Genomic DNA, 15,508 nt, shown 5'->3' on the forward strand with positions numbered 1-15,508 from the left:
CCCTGTGTATCTGAGGCACAATTTTCAAGATGGAAGAATTACAAGAAGGGGTGGGACTTGGCATGGAGGGCTGCTCAGAAGAGGCCTGGGTTCCAGCCCTGTAATACTGCAACTGTCACTTTCCCTCTTGGCCTCATTTTAAGGTGGGCACCATGATGGCCTGGAAAAGCAAGAAGATGCAGGCATTGTCATCCTCTATAGTAAAACCATGCAATTGTTTCCCGTTATATGAAGAACGAGACCCCGTTACCTCGTTTGGGTCTATGAGGGGAGCGGCTTTCACCATGGCTCCCAGGGATCCTGACCTGTGGTATAGGCATCAGACTGTAACTGCTAAGTGGTCAGTGACTGGCTTTTGACCCACAGGACATATTCAACGTGATGAAGTACCATGCCTAGAGCTTCTCTACATGTCATGCAAAGAGTTTCTCACTCCCTAGTTACTTTCCATCATGTTCCACTACTCACTCCTTCCCTTTCCCTTCTTCTTCTCTCTCTGAAGCAGAACCAAGCACCGATGTTTTGAGCTGCCATCTACAGAGGCTCACAGGACAGAGAACGGAGGCAGTGCCAAGGCCAAAAGACACACAGGAACTCAGGTTCTGAGTCCAGATGGCATCCCGAGTCACGTGAGCCAACTCATGACAAAATCCTCTTCCAGTATGGCCCTGGTCACAGCCGCAGCCACTGACACACCTTGAGCCTGGGGAACCATGCTAATTTGGGCCCGCATTCTTCACCCACAAATACTGTTAGAAATTAAAGCGATGCACCTGCACGTGCAGGGTATCAGGGCAATGCAGTCCCGGGGCAACTCTAGATAAGTAACAGTCTCCCAGGCCTCAGCATCTGTCCCTGCCTTCCTCCCTCCCCTCTGCTCTCCTCCTAGTGTCCCTGCAGCCACCCTGGCTGCCTTTTTCACTCCTCTGGCCAAACTGGCTTCTGTTATTGAGTGTCTGCAGCACAAGTCACTTCTTCCTGAAACGCTGCTCCCTGACGTGTGCAGGTCTAGCTCCCTTTGGTCAATCTGTTCTCAGCAACCTCAGCCTCAGTGAGGCCTTTCATATCTTTCCATGCAGTGACTCCCCAGCCTTCCTCCGTAGCACACTTCATTCCTAGTACAGAGCGCTTGCTCTTTTCTTTCACGTGCGTTCTCTTTGGAGCTTTGGTCCATGTGTAGACTGGGAGCTCCTAAAGCAAAGGAGCCCTAGGTAATTTCAGCTCTGCGCACGGGCCCAGCAAGATACCTGGCATAGGGCAGTGCTCAGTGTGTAGTTACTCAATGAATAATTGAGAAGATCTTGGAGCCCACCTCCCCTCTTAAGCACCTAGACTGCAGAATGCTACTAAAACTTTCAAGCTGTTTCTGGGCAGGGGCGACAACCACAATGGCCTCTGCCTGACTCTTCCTGCTCCAGTTCCTCCAGCAGAACTCACCAGGTACCATGGACAAGGAAGCGCCCTGCATCCAGCTCTCCAGCTCTGGTGGCACAGCCCCACGCAGGCACACCAGCAAAAAAAGCCATGCCTTTTCTCGGGGGTCCTCAACGCAGTGCCTTTGCAGAGTCACAGAGCAAAGGAGCAGGATCTCTTGGCTCCCTGGGCAGAGTAAAGGACCTCAGAACCCTCCCTTTCCTCCTTTTCTGTCCACTCCCATGGTGTCCTCTTTACGATTCCAGCACCCGCACCTCAGCCAGAAGAGTGCTTCTGCACCCACCCCTGTGTGTCTAAACGAGGAACTAAAGGTCTAATGCAGACTAGACGTGTCCCTGGGCCCCAGACACAGTGAACGCTCCTCAACATGACTAACCCACAGAAAAATGCAACCAAGAGCATCATGAGACATCACATCACATTCGCGGGAAGAGCGACCCTCCAAAAGTCGAGAGATAACAAATGCTGGTGAGGATGTGGAGCAAAGGGAATCCTTGGGCACCACTGGTGGTAATGCACATTGGTACTGTCACTATGCAGAACACTGTGGACGTCCCTCCAAAAATTAAAAAGAGAACTACCTGCACCTCCATGTTCAAGAAGCATTATTTTCAATAGCCAGGACACGGAAAACATCAGTGCCCTTTAGTGCTGAGTAGGGAAAGAAGTGGTACCTAGAGAATAGCATAGGAATCAGCCAGAAGAAAAGGATATCCCGCTAAGTGTGCTAACAGTACCGGACTTTGAAAGCATGATGCCAAGTGAAATAAGGGAGACAGGGCAAAGACTTTCTGTAGAGAAGCATAGAGAGAGAGAGAGATTGATCCTGTCTAGAGAGAGAGACAGAGAGCTATTTTTCCCTTCTCTGTGGAATCTGAGACAAAGAAGAGAAAAGGGGGAAGACTAACTCAGAAAAAGAGATCAGATTGAAGTAACCAGAAGCAGAGGGCGGAGGGGGTGCGGGAATTGAGTGAATGGTGAAAAGGTACAAATTCCAGTTTCAGATCAATAAGGAATAGGGATTTACAGTACACCCCAGGACTACAGTTCATTACTGCTCTATGGTGTATTTGAGAGGTGTGAGAAGAGCAAGTTCTGAGAGTTCTCATCACAAAGAAAAACCTCTCTTTCTTTTCTTTTCTCTTCTCTTCTCTTCTCTTCTCTTCTCTTTCTTTTCTTTTCTTTTCTTTCTCTTCACTTTAACCACAGTCAGAGGGTCAAAGGTAACACGCTGTACATATTCACGGGGAGAAAGGAGTACATAGGGACCTTCATTCAGTCGTTCAACAAACACTGGATTTAGCATGAGGTAATCCCCGTTCTTGGCTGGGTTCTGCCCAGAACTCCTGTGTCCCACACACCTCTGGTGCTGATTTGCTGATGCCCTGGGTGAGGCACTTCCTTGCCTCGGTTTCCCCCTTACGGTGACCACGCTGGCTGCCGACACTGTTAACAAGGATGCTGCGGGAAGGAGGAGGTGCCAGCCTCGGAGTGTGGGTTCCCGGGGGAGGGGGTGCAGGCCTTTCCCCTGTAATTTATTTCCAGCTCAGGTGCTTGTGAACTCCTCCCAATCCTCCTGCTGAAGTGTGTGCAATGTCTGTGGGTTGTCACACGCATTAATTATCTGCTGAAGGTTATAAAGTACCCCTCGCTTTGGCAAGATCACCCTAAAGAAAAGGGCTTTATCAACGTTGCCATTAAATGCAATCGCAGAGAGTGGAGAAGATGGAAAGGAAAATCGCTCAAGCCAAAGAATAAATGACATTTCAGAAAACGCAGAACAAGTGGATATGAAGATCAATTGGAACTTAAAGTGACGACATGTCCAATGACATAGTCGCAGATTCTGGATTGCTTCGGGCAAGAAAGGGGGACGGTACACACGGAGCCAGACAAGAGGCCCTGAGGCAGGGTGCAAAAGGTTTGATCCTGGGCAGTGTCTTAACCCTTCTGTGCCTCCGTTTTCTCATTCATGAAATGGGACAATATTCACACTGAACCGGAAAGTGATAATAAGAGAATACAACTTCATACGCCTGGCATCTACCAGGTGCTCACAAATCACAGCTGTCATCACGGAGAGTCAACGGCGGAGGAAGCGAGAGGTGGGCACGGAATTCGCAGGTGCTCAGAACGCATTTCATTTCGTTGGACTAAAATGAAGCTTTGTTTTAAATGTCCCTGTCTCACTGTTTCCAGACTGTATGTCATCTCACCATGCAGCACATAGACCGTGCAATGCTGGTAAATATAACAGGCTCCCGCGGGGGGGGGGGGTGCTGATTTGTGGCGTGTGCCAGTCTCCATGGGGTGCATATTCCCACCGTGGCTGATTTCAAGCTCCCAGCCTGCCCTTACTGAACAGTCAGGAAGAGATGTCAGCGGCTCGTCACGTCATTTCCGTGGATTTCTGCTGTAAAGATACAACAGACGAGAGCGTAGATGATGGCAGTATGTAGTAAAGCCATCAGGAAATGATGAGTTTGGGATATTTATTACCTTTGTTCTTTTAAAGATTTTATTTATTCATTTGAGAGAGAGAGCAGGGGGAGGGGCAGAGGGAGAGGGAGAAGCAGACTCCCCTCTGAGTAGGGAGACCAATGCATGGATCCATCCCAGGACCCTCCTGGCTTGTGGTGAGGATCAAAGTGACGCCATAAAGATGAAAGTAGCCCTGCCCCTTCCTATCCATTTTTTTTTTTTTTAAGAACACAAATCAGATATTACTTCCTGCTTGAAACCCTCCCCAGGCTGCCTGCGGCCTAAAGAACAAACGCCAGGCTCCTAAGGATGCCTGAAGAAGCCCCTGGACGAGTGCATTTTTGCCCCTTCCACTTGGTGTCCTGGGTCTGCTCAGCTGCCCTAGGCCTGGTGACTCCCAGATCCCGGGGGTCCTCCTCTTCTTTCTGCAGCCCAGGGACCAGCACGCAGGCCCCACATCTGTCTACCTCCAGCCACCTCCCACAGCCTCTTTCAGGCCGTCTTTCAGGATTCAATCTAAGTACAGCCCAGCATTAGCTGTGATGCCACGGAACACATCCCTGATGTGAGCCTCATTCTCCTGTGTGCAGAGGGTCCCGGGACACCTAACTCCTCGGGGTGGGCAGGAAGCCTGGCGAAGACACGCGCGAGGACTCAGGCCAGGCCCCGGCCCACTGGGGGGCGCGACCCTGCGGGTTCCGGCCCTGGGGCTGGGCTGCAGGGCGGCGGGCTAGGGAGGCCCTGCAAAGGGGCCGCGTCCGGGCTGTGGGGGGCAGGGCAGCGGGTGGGAGGGCTTCCCCGAGGTCGGTCCAGCCCCGCCGGCCCAGAGTGCCGCCAGTGGGACCTCCGGGACCTCAGCTCGGCGGGCCGCGCCTCCCGGCCTCCGCCGAGGCTTCCCCAGACCCGGCCACCACAGGCTCGCTCAGTCCATTGCCGTCCTGAATGCCCCGCGCGACTGTCCGGCGCGGTCTCGGGACCGGAGCCCCGTGTTGTGCAGGGCATGCGCGGGCCACCGGGCGCATGCCCGGTCCTCCGGAGGGGGTGGGGTGGGGGGGGGGCGGAAGCTCGGCGCGGGGACGCGGCCGGGCGCGCGCCGGGGCGGTGAAGCGCTCCTCAGCCGGTCGCCGCGCATGCGCGGCCCTCGCCTACGCAGCACGGCCAGAGGGCGCAAGCCCGCCGCTGCTGCTGCTGCTACTGCCGCCGCCGCCGCCGCCGCCGCCGCCGCCGCCGCCGCCGCCGCCGCCGCCGCCGCCGCCGCCGCCGCCGCCGCCGCCGCCGCCGGGACCGCCGCCGCCGCCGCCGCCGGGAGCGCTGTGCGCCCGCGGCGTGAGGCGTTGGAGGGAGCGCCGCCCGTCGGTTCGCGGCGCCGCCTCGCAGTGGTCTGCCCTCGCCTCCCGGCGCCCCGCGCGGTACATGTGAGTGCGGGGAGGGGGCGGGGGCCGGGAAGCGGGCGGGTGGGCCGGCTCCTGGTGCTGGGGGTTGGCAGGGCCGCGGCCCGCGGGCGGAGGGCCGAGCGGGGCTAACCAGCCGGTCCGCGCCGCGGATGAGGCGGAGACGGACCCCTCCCGCGCGCCGCTTGGGAGGCCGAGGATGTGGGGAGGCCGGAGAAGTGGGGAGGACGAGGGAGGGGCCCGGGGAGGGCGGCACTCTGGGGAGGATCGGGGCGCGGGCGGGTCGGGAGATGTGGGACGGACTGGGGGTTTCCGGGAGGACGGGGATGTGGGGAGGCCGCCGGGGGGACAGGAGAGGCCAGGGAAGGGGGACGAGGGGGCGTGTTCTGGGAGAACGGCTATGGGTGGAGGACGGACTTGTGGGGAGGTCGGCGTGCTCCGGCAGGCCAGGGGACGAGGGGAGGCCGGGGGCTCGGGTAAACGGGGAGGTTTGGGGGACATGAGAAGGCCTGGGGGGGTTCGTGAAAGATGGGGAAGTTGGTGGATTCGGGGGTCTCGGAGAGACGGAGGGGCTCGAGGCCGGAGCGCACAGGGAGGCCGGGGGCTTGGGGAGGCCAGCCGGCCTCCTTGGGAGCTGGCCAATTGCCTCAAAGACAAAAGGGGGGAGAGAGAAAGGAGGAGGAAGAGGGAAATCCTTGGGGACCTGGAGGGGGGAGAAGAGCCCTGACCCGATATGGGGACTCACTGGCCCTGCGGCAGGGAAGGGCGAGCCTCGAACCCGGATCCGGGCCAGCTCTTTCCCCGCAGCTGGCGCTCAACTTGCTGTGGCCCTGTGGTTTTTGGGGCGAAAGCCCTGGAGACCTCGTTGATTCATTGTGCCTCCAAGTTTACCTCTTCCCAACCCAGCCCCCAGCTCTGCTTCTGGCTTAGGTGGAAGAAGGACTTGTTGTTTCTTTCTCTCTCCTTTCCTTTCTTTTCTCAGGAGGAGGAGGAGGGGTGTGTGTGTGTGTGTGTGTGTGTTACTTGGTTTTATTTAATTGCAGGATTTAGCTTAATGCAGTAAGGGTAAAAAAATTTTTTTAGTCATTTCAACAGTGTCTCATTCTTGCATGGTTAGCCTGCAGCTGGGTTTTTGGCAGTGAGACTAAGATAATAGTAATGTAGTAATTATGGGAACTGGTTGAAATACATTCAAGCTGAAGGCGGTGTAAGGATTTGGGGATCTGTACATAAGACGACCAACGCTGGGATTCTTAGGTAGAATGTCAACATTTTCGTGGTTGGAAAAATAGGCCATTACTATTTGAAATGAAATACCAGAGCCTCACTCTTAATATTTTATTTGTAAAACTCATAATGGAAGCAGTCTTCTCTTGGAAATGTGTGAACTCTGGTCAGTTGTCTCATCTCTTGAAAACCTGAAAGGTGGATGAAGTGATGGAAAGATACATTGCAAATTAGCATTCACCTTATTTTTGTTGAGATCCAATGTAGGTGATTTTTTCATGCCATTGTGCTTTGGAGATAATTTTTAACATCCTGCAATATTTAAACACATGAAACTTCTGAAGAAAGTTTGCGTTCCGGTGTCTTTATGAGTACATTGTTTTCTCTTTGTGGCTGTCCTTGGAGGTGAAACACTGAATGAGCCTACCCCTCGTGTCTTGAATACATTTGTGTGCTAAATGTTGTCGAAGCAGCAAGATCCCATGTTACACATTCTTTAAGTAATATCTTTCCGGTGATTATCATATACTCTGATTTAATAATGAAAACTGGGGAAAGATTGTTTAAAACCCATTGCTGTCTTTTAAAGGGTCCCACAATCAACCTAAGACTTGAGTATATACACTGAATAAAAGGACCTACGCATTGTTCAGAGGTTATGATGCATCAAGAAGCAAGTCCTTGGATAAATAAAGACATTGAATCCAGAACTTAGTGTTTAAGGTTTGGGGCCAAGAGTCCTGGGGCAGAGCCCTACAGGAGAGAGGACTTCAGCCTCTTTTCAGGCCGGCGGTCCGCTGAAGGTGAGTCGTGATTAGGAGTGAAGCTCCATGAGTGCGATGGGGTGGAAGTGTCCGGTGAAACCAGAAGTTAGGAGCCACAGTGCAGATCATTAGAACATTTCTCACTAACATCGTTTCTCTAGCACTCCATGCCCATTGTTGGAAATTAGAGAACTTGACATCCCAATTCTTAAAATTGGGTTCTTCAGCAAGTCACATAACTTTTCTCGCTGGGAAGTTTGAGAAATTGTCTAAATAACAATTGTATTGTTAAAGCTATCCCCTTAAAAAAATGCTGATTAGTTCCCGCAGGAAAAATTATAGTGTCTTCTGTGTACTGTATATGTTCTATCGTGTAGTAAAGAGTCATTTTGAACATGACTCTTCTTTTTTGGATGTTAGTTTTGAGTTGCTACTTCTCTATCTCTAAAGTTTTTATGGAAACCTTTTTTCCTGTATTTTTAAGTGTCTTAATTTTGAGAAAATACTTGTCTCAAGGGTAACACAGGAAAGATGAGAGTCAAAGTCTTAATATGTAAGTCTTTAACTTTTGAAAGTAAACATTTTCAGTTTAGACAGTTTTCGGCTAAAATCTTGTTTTAAATTTCAATATAATTAAAAATTCTATCGTTTGTGAAATGAGGGGTTTTTTTTGGCTTGTAAACCAGTAAAGTTTAGTTTCTGTAGTAGTTTATTTTGTCTTAAAGCTCGAGCTTAAGAACTTATTTCGTTACTGTATGTCCTTACTAAAATCCCTTAAATAATTAGCAAAATATTGCTGTGGGGGTCTTTGGGAATTTTTACTGATGCCTATAGAAATTATTTAAAATGCAAATTCTAAAAACTTGGGCAAAGTAAATGACCTTATTTGAGTGAATAGTAGTAAATTCCAGGAAGTTTGTGAGTGCAGTAAGCATTCAAATCTGAAGTCGCATCTCTGTCCTTAGAAGGATCCTCGGTGGAAGAGGATGAGAGCGGTTCCAGCTCCTGTTTGGGTGTACCTGTGTTTCAGTGCCTCAGCCAGCTGCCTTAAGTAGTTGTTTTTTTATGTCTCTTCTGAAAACCATGTTTCGTAGTGGATTATTTAAACCGTTGATGGCTTTTTCTCTCTGCTAATATTTGTGCAAGGTTTTTTTTTTTTCTCTCTTCCATTTCATGACTACCAAAAGGCAACCTAGTGTAGGAGAAATGAAATTGCTGTCTACCACTTTGTGGCATTAATTTCTAGGAATGGTGCCAAATCTTACCATTCAGAACTACATAAATGTGTTTCTGATTATAAAGTGCCAGAAGAACCCCCTCTCTTCCTGTCTGTAACAGTTGTATTGTTTTTTTTTGCTAGGCTCTATCATGGAAATAAAATTCAGATAGGCATATGTAATTCAACTTTCAGGATAGGTGAGATTTTTAGCAAATGCCGTTAATTATGGTCTGATTTGCATAAACACTAATGAAGTGGTTTTTAGAGGAAAGTATGAAATAGATGTTTTTGGCTGGGTGGCACTATTGCCACTTTTTAGCAGTTGAAAGCCTCCGAGAAGGGAACAAGTAGCATCGTCACAGAGTTTACTTATTTGTCAGGACATGAAGGTCTTTCCTTGCAAGCTTTGTATTGAACGAAACAAATTCTGCCTAGATCTTATTGATATACATTGGCATTTACTGTAAACTCATTTTTCAGAACAAGAAAAATGACCAAAGTCATACATGTGAATGTTATCCACTGATAGGGGAGGAGATGTAATGTTACTGCTACGTGTGGGGTATTGTGTGTTGTTGGTAGGTGTCACTACCTTTTTACCGATGAATTAAATCTGGGAGATGACACGTGCCAGACCTGAGGTGATTGCTTTCATGCTTTTTCTCCTTTATTCCTCCTGAGAAGCATTGATTGTGCTATTGCTATCCTCATTTTTGCAGAGGAGACACTGGAAGTTTGGAGTTCGAGGAGCTTGCCGTGGGCCTCTTGGCCCACAAGGGGTAGGTCCTTGTTGGCTGGGCCTGCTGAACTCTCTGTGCAGCTTCTAGGACCAGACAGGACTAGAGCAGCAGTAGTCTCACAGATCTGAACCCAGCCTTCCGAAGGGGGAGTGAGTAGCATGCAGGTGTAAGTACCGTGTCTGGGAGAGTTGAAATAATTATATTTTCTGTTTGAATCTGACGCTTTCATATCATGAAGCTGTGATCTGGCCAACATGGTGTAGGTAAACATTTTAATGAACATACCAAAATTGTTTATTTTAAGTTAATTTAAAATCAGTTAAATACAAATATACAATGCATAGTGCAGTGATTGACGCTTATTTGTTCAAGGTTGTGCTTTAGTAACCTCTACATTGTTACAGAGTTTTTTCATTGGTGACTTTTTTTGGGGGGGGTGTCAGTGTTTATGAATATAGTTTTGTGGGAAGCAAGGTGTAATGTGAGGGAAAAGTAAATTGTAAATTTCTCATGCAGGTTTCATCCCCTTGTAGTAAATCCTAGAATTTATAATCTCTAACACATTGCTGCTCTATAAATGTTTCTGAAGTGAATGTGCTCGTTCTCGCCGATTTAGAATTTTCCATCGTGCTTTTAAGACTTGACGTACTCTGTCCTCCTTTATTTAGGGCCAGTGGACCAAAACCAAGGCTCAGAAGAACCTAAAAAGTTGTATCTATGGGCTGTCTGTGCCTAGGATCTCCTTTCTGCCTCCATTTTCTATCTTAAAAGTCCTGCCATCTGGTGCTTTGGATTGTGCTGTGAACGGTAGGTGCTTGTTGGGTCTACTTGTGACCAAAGCACCATGTGTTTGTCTTTGATGGACTGAAGAAAGAGCTGACGTGGTTTTATACATTCCATATTTGTAGTGCATTGTGTGTCTTTTTATAGAATTTAAGCAACACGAGGGCAGAAACTTTGTTTTACACACTATGGCATCCCCAGTGTCTGACACAATATTTATTGAATGAAAGAACCCAGGCTCATTCGTTGTTGGAGAACTGTTCCTGCATCAGTCAGCAGTCCACTGTTTTTTGTTTGCCTTGGTAAAGAACCTTACTTACAAACCAGGTAGGACTTGATACCAGGGAGAACTTGGATTATCTGTTTCTATCTTTGTCTGCTTTATTTTAGATTATAAATATCATGAAACTTGAGCTGCGGGAAAAAGGCATTTCTCTGTCCCTTTATGGTTTTCAAATGTTTTTTTCTAGAAATTAATTTTGTAGGAATTGGTCATGTGTTCGTTAGGACTCATTCTATATTCTGAAGACCTAGGAAGTTGGGATTTATAAAAGATCCTTGATGACTGGTCTAGAAGCTCTAATGTATCTTTTACTAATCAGTTGGATTCATCATGTACTTTACAAGGGTTTTACATTATGCCCTGAAACCATTTTTAAAAATGCATCTTCCCAGGGGCGCCTGGGTGGCTCAGTTGTGAAGCATCTGCCTTCGGCTCAGGGCATGATCCCAAGGTCCTGGGATCGAGCCCCACATCGGGCTCCCTGCTCCGCTGGCAGCCTGCTTCTTCCTCTCCCACTTCCCCTGCTTGTGTTACCTCTCTCGCTGGCTGTCTCTCTCTGTCAAATAAATAAATAAAATCTTAAAAGAAAATCCATCTTCCTAACACTGTAATGCCAGTTCCATGACACACCGGCCTTCCGATGATCTGCTTAGAGAGTCTTTTACGTTGTTGTTCAGAGTAAACGTTTTGAGCAACAGGTCACTTACCTTCACTCAGGCAAGAAAAGTCAGTATTTGGGTAAAAAAAAGAGTTTGTTCTTCCTCAGCAAGTTCCCCTTGGTCTTGCTTATTGCGAAGGGAAACACGTGCGTGCGCACACCACAGTAAACCAGTAAACTGGTTGTTTGCAGTGGTTCTCAAAGTACAACTGCATCACCATCACTTGGCCGGGTTAGAAATGCCTGTGCTCGTGCCCCACCTCTGACCTCCTGAATCAGACTCGGGGGGTGGGGCCCGCAGTCTGTTTGAACATGCTGTCCAGGAGCTTTTGTTGCATGCTAATGTCTGTCAACCACTACTTGAGAGTGTTTTAAGAGAAATGCAAGTCGTAGCAGGCAAAAAATCAGTCGTAAATGGCAGAGGCATGTGTTTGGCTTCTGACCACTTAGATTTGCTAGTGAGATTGCCTTCACTTCAGGACTCTTTTTCAGTATGTTTTTCAGGTTTTCTAGAGTCTTGGGAAGACCTCACAACTAATTTTGTTTAGGGATTTTGAATGTTTTATGCTGAGGTCATTAAATTCTTTTGAATCTTGGTTTGGATTTTAAATAAATGATTTTGCATTGAAATAGCAATTTGTATGGCCCCTGGACTTGTGGTTTTTGGCAGATAGCAGGAAAGTGTGTATATGTGGGTGCTCAAGGCACGTGTTCCCTGGTGGTTTTGTTTTGGTGTTGAAAGATTGGCTTGCTTATATTAGAGTCAGGATGATTTCCAAGTCTTGGGGTGACTACTAAAACAGTATTGTGTGAATTGATTCTATGCCTAGCATTAAAGTCATATCTAAATTTAATATGTATTGTTTTGCCTTTGTCCTTTATTTTTTCCCTAAGATCAGAGCTAGATAAAAGTTAGTGTTCAAAGATGGAATTGGTGATATGCTTACTTTCTACTATGTCTTATGCAGAGTTGGACGCACCTGAAGGCAAATAGAATATTGTGAGCTCAGGGACAGGGACTCTGTATTATCCTGTACGGATCTGTGGGTCCTTCACAGCTTCCTCCTCCTCCTATAGTGGGTTGGCCCTCAGTCATTGGTTTAATGATTGAAGAAGAGTCTGTGCTCCTGCTGAGGGGGCCTTGTGATCTTGAAGTACATGAAGTTGTTACTAAGGTAGAGAAGAGAATTAGGGACAGACGGGTGGACTTAGGTTACCATAATGTGGACGCGAAGTACAAAGGATGTTTCCACGTACCTCTTCTGGCCCCCATCAGACTGAGTCAGTGGTGTAGCCCTGTGATGGAGAAAATAAAAGGAATGAGCTGGTGGGAAAAAGTGATCTGAAACAGTTTCTTTCTCCTTACATTGGTCAAGTGAAGTTAAAGTTCTAGTTTATAGTCAGTTATAGACTGTGACCCCACTAAATGTACATCAGAGCGCTTGGCCTGGAGCACCTCTCAGTGAGGGAGTCTCCTGTTGCTCCCCGCTGTGCTGGGAGGCTCCAGCCGCCCCCCAGTCTTCTCTCTAATGACTGCTTCAGCCCTGCTCTGGTCTTGTGTCAGTCGCCCCGCCCCGCCCCTTCTGGTGGTTTCTGCTGTGTTGCTGCCTTGTGGTTTTAAATAGCCTTTTCCTGGTTACAGTGAGGTTGCACATCTTTTTATACATTTACTGGCCATTCGGATGCACTGTTTTTCGAAGTGCCCATATTTTTCTATTAGGTTATTTTTAAATTGATTTGTAGACTATATATATTCAGAACACACATTCTTTGTTGGTTATGTATTTTGCTGCTGTCTCTTCCCACTTTGTCATATGCAGTTTCACTGACTCAGTGGTTTTTGTGTGTGTTTTTTTTTTTTTTTATGAATAGAAGTTCTTAAGTTTAATTAGTGCCATTTGTCAGTCTTTTCCTTTGTAAGCTTTTTGTGTCTTTCCCTGCCCTGAGGTCATGAACTAGTTCCTCATTTATTCTCTAAATGCTTTTATACTTGTGCTTTTAACCTTTAACTTTGTAATTCTCTCAGAATTGGTTTTGGTGCATAATCTGAAGAAGGAATCCAGCTTCATTAACCTGTGGACAGGCTAGTTGTCCGAACACCGTTCATTGAAAAGAGCATCTTTCCCCCAGCGCTCTGCAGTGCCCCTTTTCTTGGAAATGAAAGGTCCGTGTGTATGTGCATCTGTTTTGGACTTTCTTGAATTCCACTGGTACTGCCCAGTTTAAGTTGCTTCAATTATTTTAGTTTTATAACAGGTCTTATTGTGGAACTCTTCCCACTTGGTTCCTTTTTAAGCATACCTTGGCCCTCCTTGACCCTTTGCAGATCTGTATCTGTTTTAGAATCCCTTGCTGACTTGCAAGGAATTTCTTCCTGCTGTTGCTTGGGATGACGTCGAACGTGATCAGTGTGTGGAGAGTCGTTTCTTGGTTTGAGTTATTACAAATAAAGCCTTTGAATAATTTTGCTCAAGTCTTCGTGTGACCATCGGCTTTTGTTTTTCCTGGAAATGGTTGGGTCTAGCACTGTAATGGCTGGATCCTGTGGTAGGCCTATGTTGGCTTTTTGAGAAAGTGTCAAACTCTGTCCTGGAATGGCTGAACCATTTCACATTCCTCCCAGCTTTGTGTGAGAGTTCCAGTCACGCTGGATCGTTGGGGCAACATTTGGTATGGTTAGTCTTTTAGCTTTTCAGCCATTCCGATAGGTGTGTAATGGTTTTTCTTTGTGGTTTTGCCACCTGTGTATCTTTTGGTGTTCAAATCTTTTGCCTATTAAATTTTTTTTCTTATTGGTGGGTTCTTTATATATTCTGGATACAAGTCTTTGTCAGATGTGTGCTGTGCTTTTCTCTCATGCTATGGTTTGTTTTTGCATTCTCTCTCTCTCTTTTAAAGATTTTATTTATTTATTCGAGGTAGGGAGAGAGAGCGGGATGGGGGAGGGGCCGAGGGAGAGGGAGCAGCGGACTCCCCGCTGAGCAGGGAGCCTGCTGCCTTTGGGACTCAATCCCAGCACCCTGAGATCATGACCTGAGCCCAAGGCAGACACTTAACTGACTGAGTCTCCCAGGTACCCCTGGACTGTGCTTTTTCAGTGTCGTAGTTAAGAAGTTGTTGCCTAATCCTAGGTCACAAAGGTTTTCTCCTTTATTTCCCTCCATCCCCCTCTAGAAAAGTTTCAGGTTTACATTTAGGTCTGTGATTCATTTTTATTTATGGTGTAGGATATTATTTGTAGGATTCTTAACTTAGTTCTGATTATTTGTAGGAGTCTATTGAGGCATAGAATGAAGATATAGCTCCTTCTGAGAGCTTTTTTTTTTTTTTTTTTTTCTTTTTTGCTTCAACCAGTTTAAAGCAGGTTTAAGGCTTGAGGTATTTTGGACCGCCCAGTGCTGTGATTTTACTGGAGAGGTGACTCATCTCTGGTTTCTTTTATCTTGAGCTCTGTAGCCTTTAGGGCCCTGCTTCTGGAGGTAGTGTTTTTGGTTAAACACCCTAAGGGACCCAGCTTTTGATTCTTACTCCTCTTTCCCTGAATGGTTGTAAAAATGAAAGTTGAAAATTTTCAGAATTGGCAAATGACTGCAGGGCAGAGGTGGTTTCTGTGCTTGTTCATCTCTTTGGGTTCCTGATTTCACTTTAATTTTGGCCTGTTCTTTCCTTATTGTCTTGTCAGTTTCTGGTTGATTTTAAGATTTTAAAGTATTCTGTCCATCTTTTTTAGTCTTTTTCAGGGGAATGATTGGGCCAGATAACATAGCCTGTAGTTAAGGATACAGGGAAAAGTGTGTTTTATTTCACTGCAGTGTTTGGAGTCTAGACTTGGATCTGTGTCTCCTGTAGTCGTTGCTAGCTGTGTGTGGCTCTTTAAATTAAAATTAAATAAAATGAAAAGTTCTGTTTGACAGTCACACTAGCCCCAGTTTGGGTGCTCAGTATGCAGGTGTGGCTAGTGGCTACCACCTCGGACAGTGCAGAGATGGGACATTTTCATCGTCATGGAGCGTTCTCTTACACAGTGCTGGCCGGACTCTTGACTTTTTCCAAAGTCCGCCTAGAGCAGGAACAGCTAGACAGAGGATTGAGCCTCTTTGACAGGCGTATCATGGAGCCTGTCTCTAAGGTGGTGTGGGTTCTCAGACCGGTATAGGTGGGATCATGGGAGGCTGTGGTGCACTGAGTAGAAAACCACTAAGTACTGATATTTAATTTACAAATACCTGCCTAGTGCTTCCTTAGGGTGTCTGTTTCTTTCTTTTTTCTTTAATTTACAAAAAGTAGCAGTAATTTAAAAATTATCAAAATTAAATAGCGAGTCAAAAATTAAATTTTACCCTTAGCTAAAGTCTCAGGTATTAGTAATCAAAGATGTCTAGGTATCATAGTTTGTGTAGAGACGCAGGTCTTTTTAGTAGAAAGAGCATCTTAACTAGGAAACAGGAGGTTGAGGTACAAATACTGGTGCGTTGCCTTTAGTCACGTGACTTCTGATACTGTCTATATAAACTCTAGTATCTGTGAT

The 15,508-nt window shown here is 47.0% G+C and overlaps 1 protein-coding gene across 5 annotated transcripts in view; it reads left to right on the forward strand.

The window, feature by feature from the left end:
- Positions 1–5,202: 5,202 nt before the first annotated feature.
- Positions 5,203–15,508, forward strand: part of LOC123000541 (focal adhesion kinase 1-like) — a 96,120-nt gene continuing 85,814 nt past the window's right edge. Inside the window, exon 1 of one of the 5 annotated variants that reach the window (XR_008959466.1) lies at positions 5,203–5,330. The gene's annotated coding sequence lies outside the window, so the exon portion shown is untranslated. Of the gene's footprint in view, positions 5,331–5,902; positions 7,337–15,508 lie in introns of those variants that run through there. The other 4 variants (XR_008959464.1, XM_057312805.1, XR_008959465.1 and 1 more) reach the window with 4 other exon arrangements.

This window comes from Ursus arctos, unplaced genomic scaffold, assembly GCF_023065955.2.
Source record: "Ursus arctos isolate Adak ecotype North America unplaced genomic scaffold, UrsArc2.0 scaffold_16, whole genome shotgun sequence".
NCBI lineage: Eukaryota > Metazoa > Chordata > Mammalia > Carnivora > Ursidae > Ursus > Ursus arctos.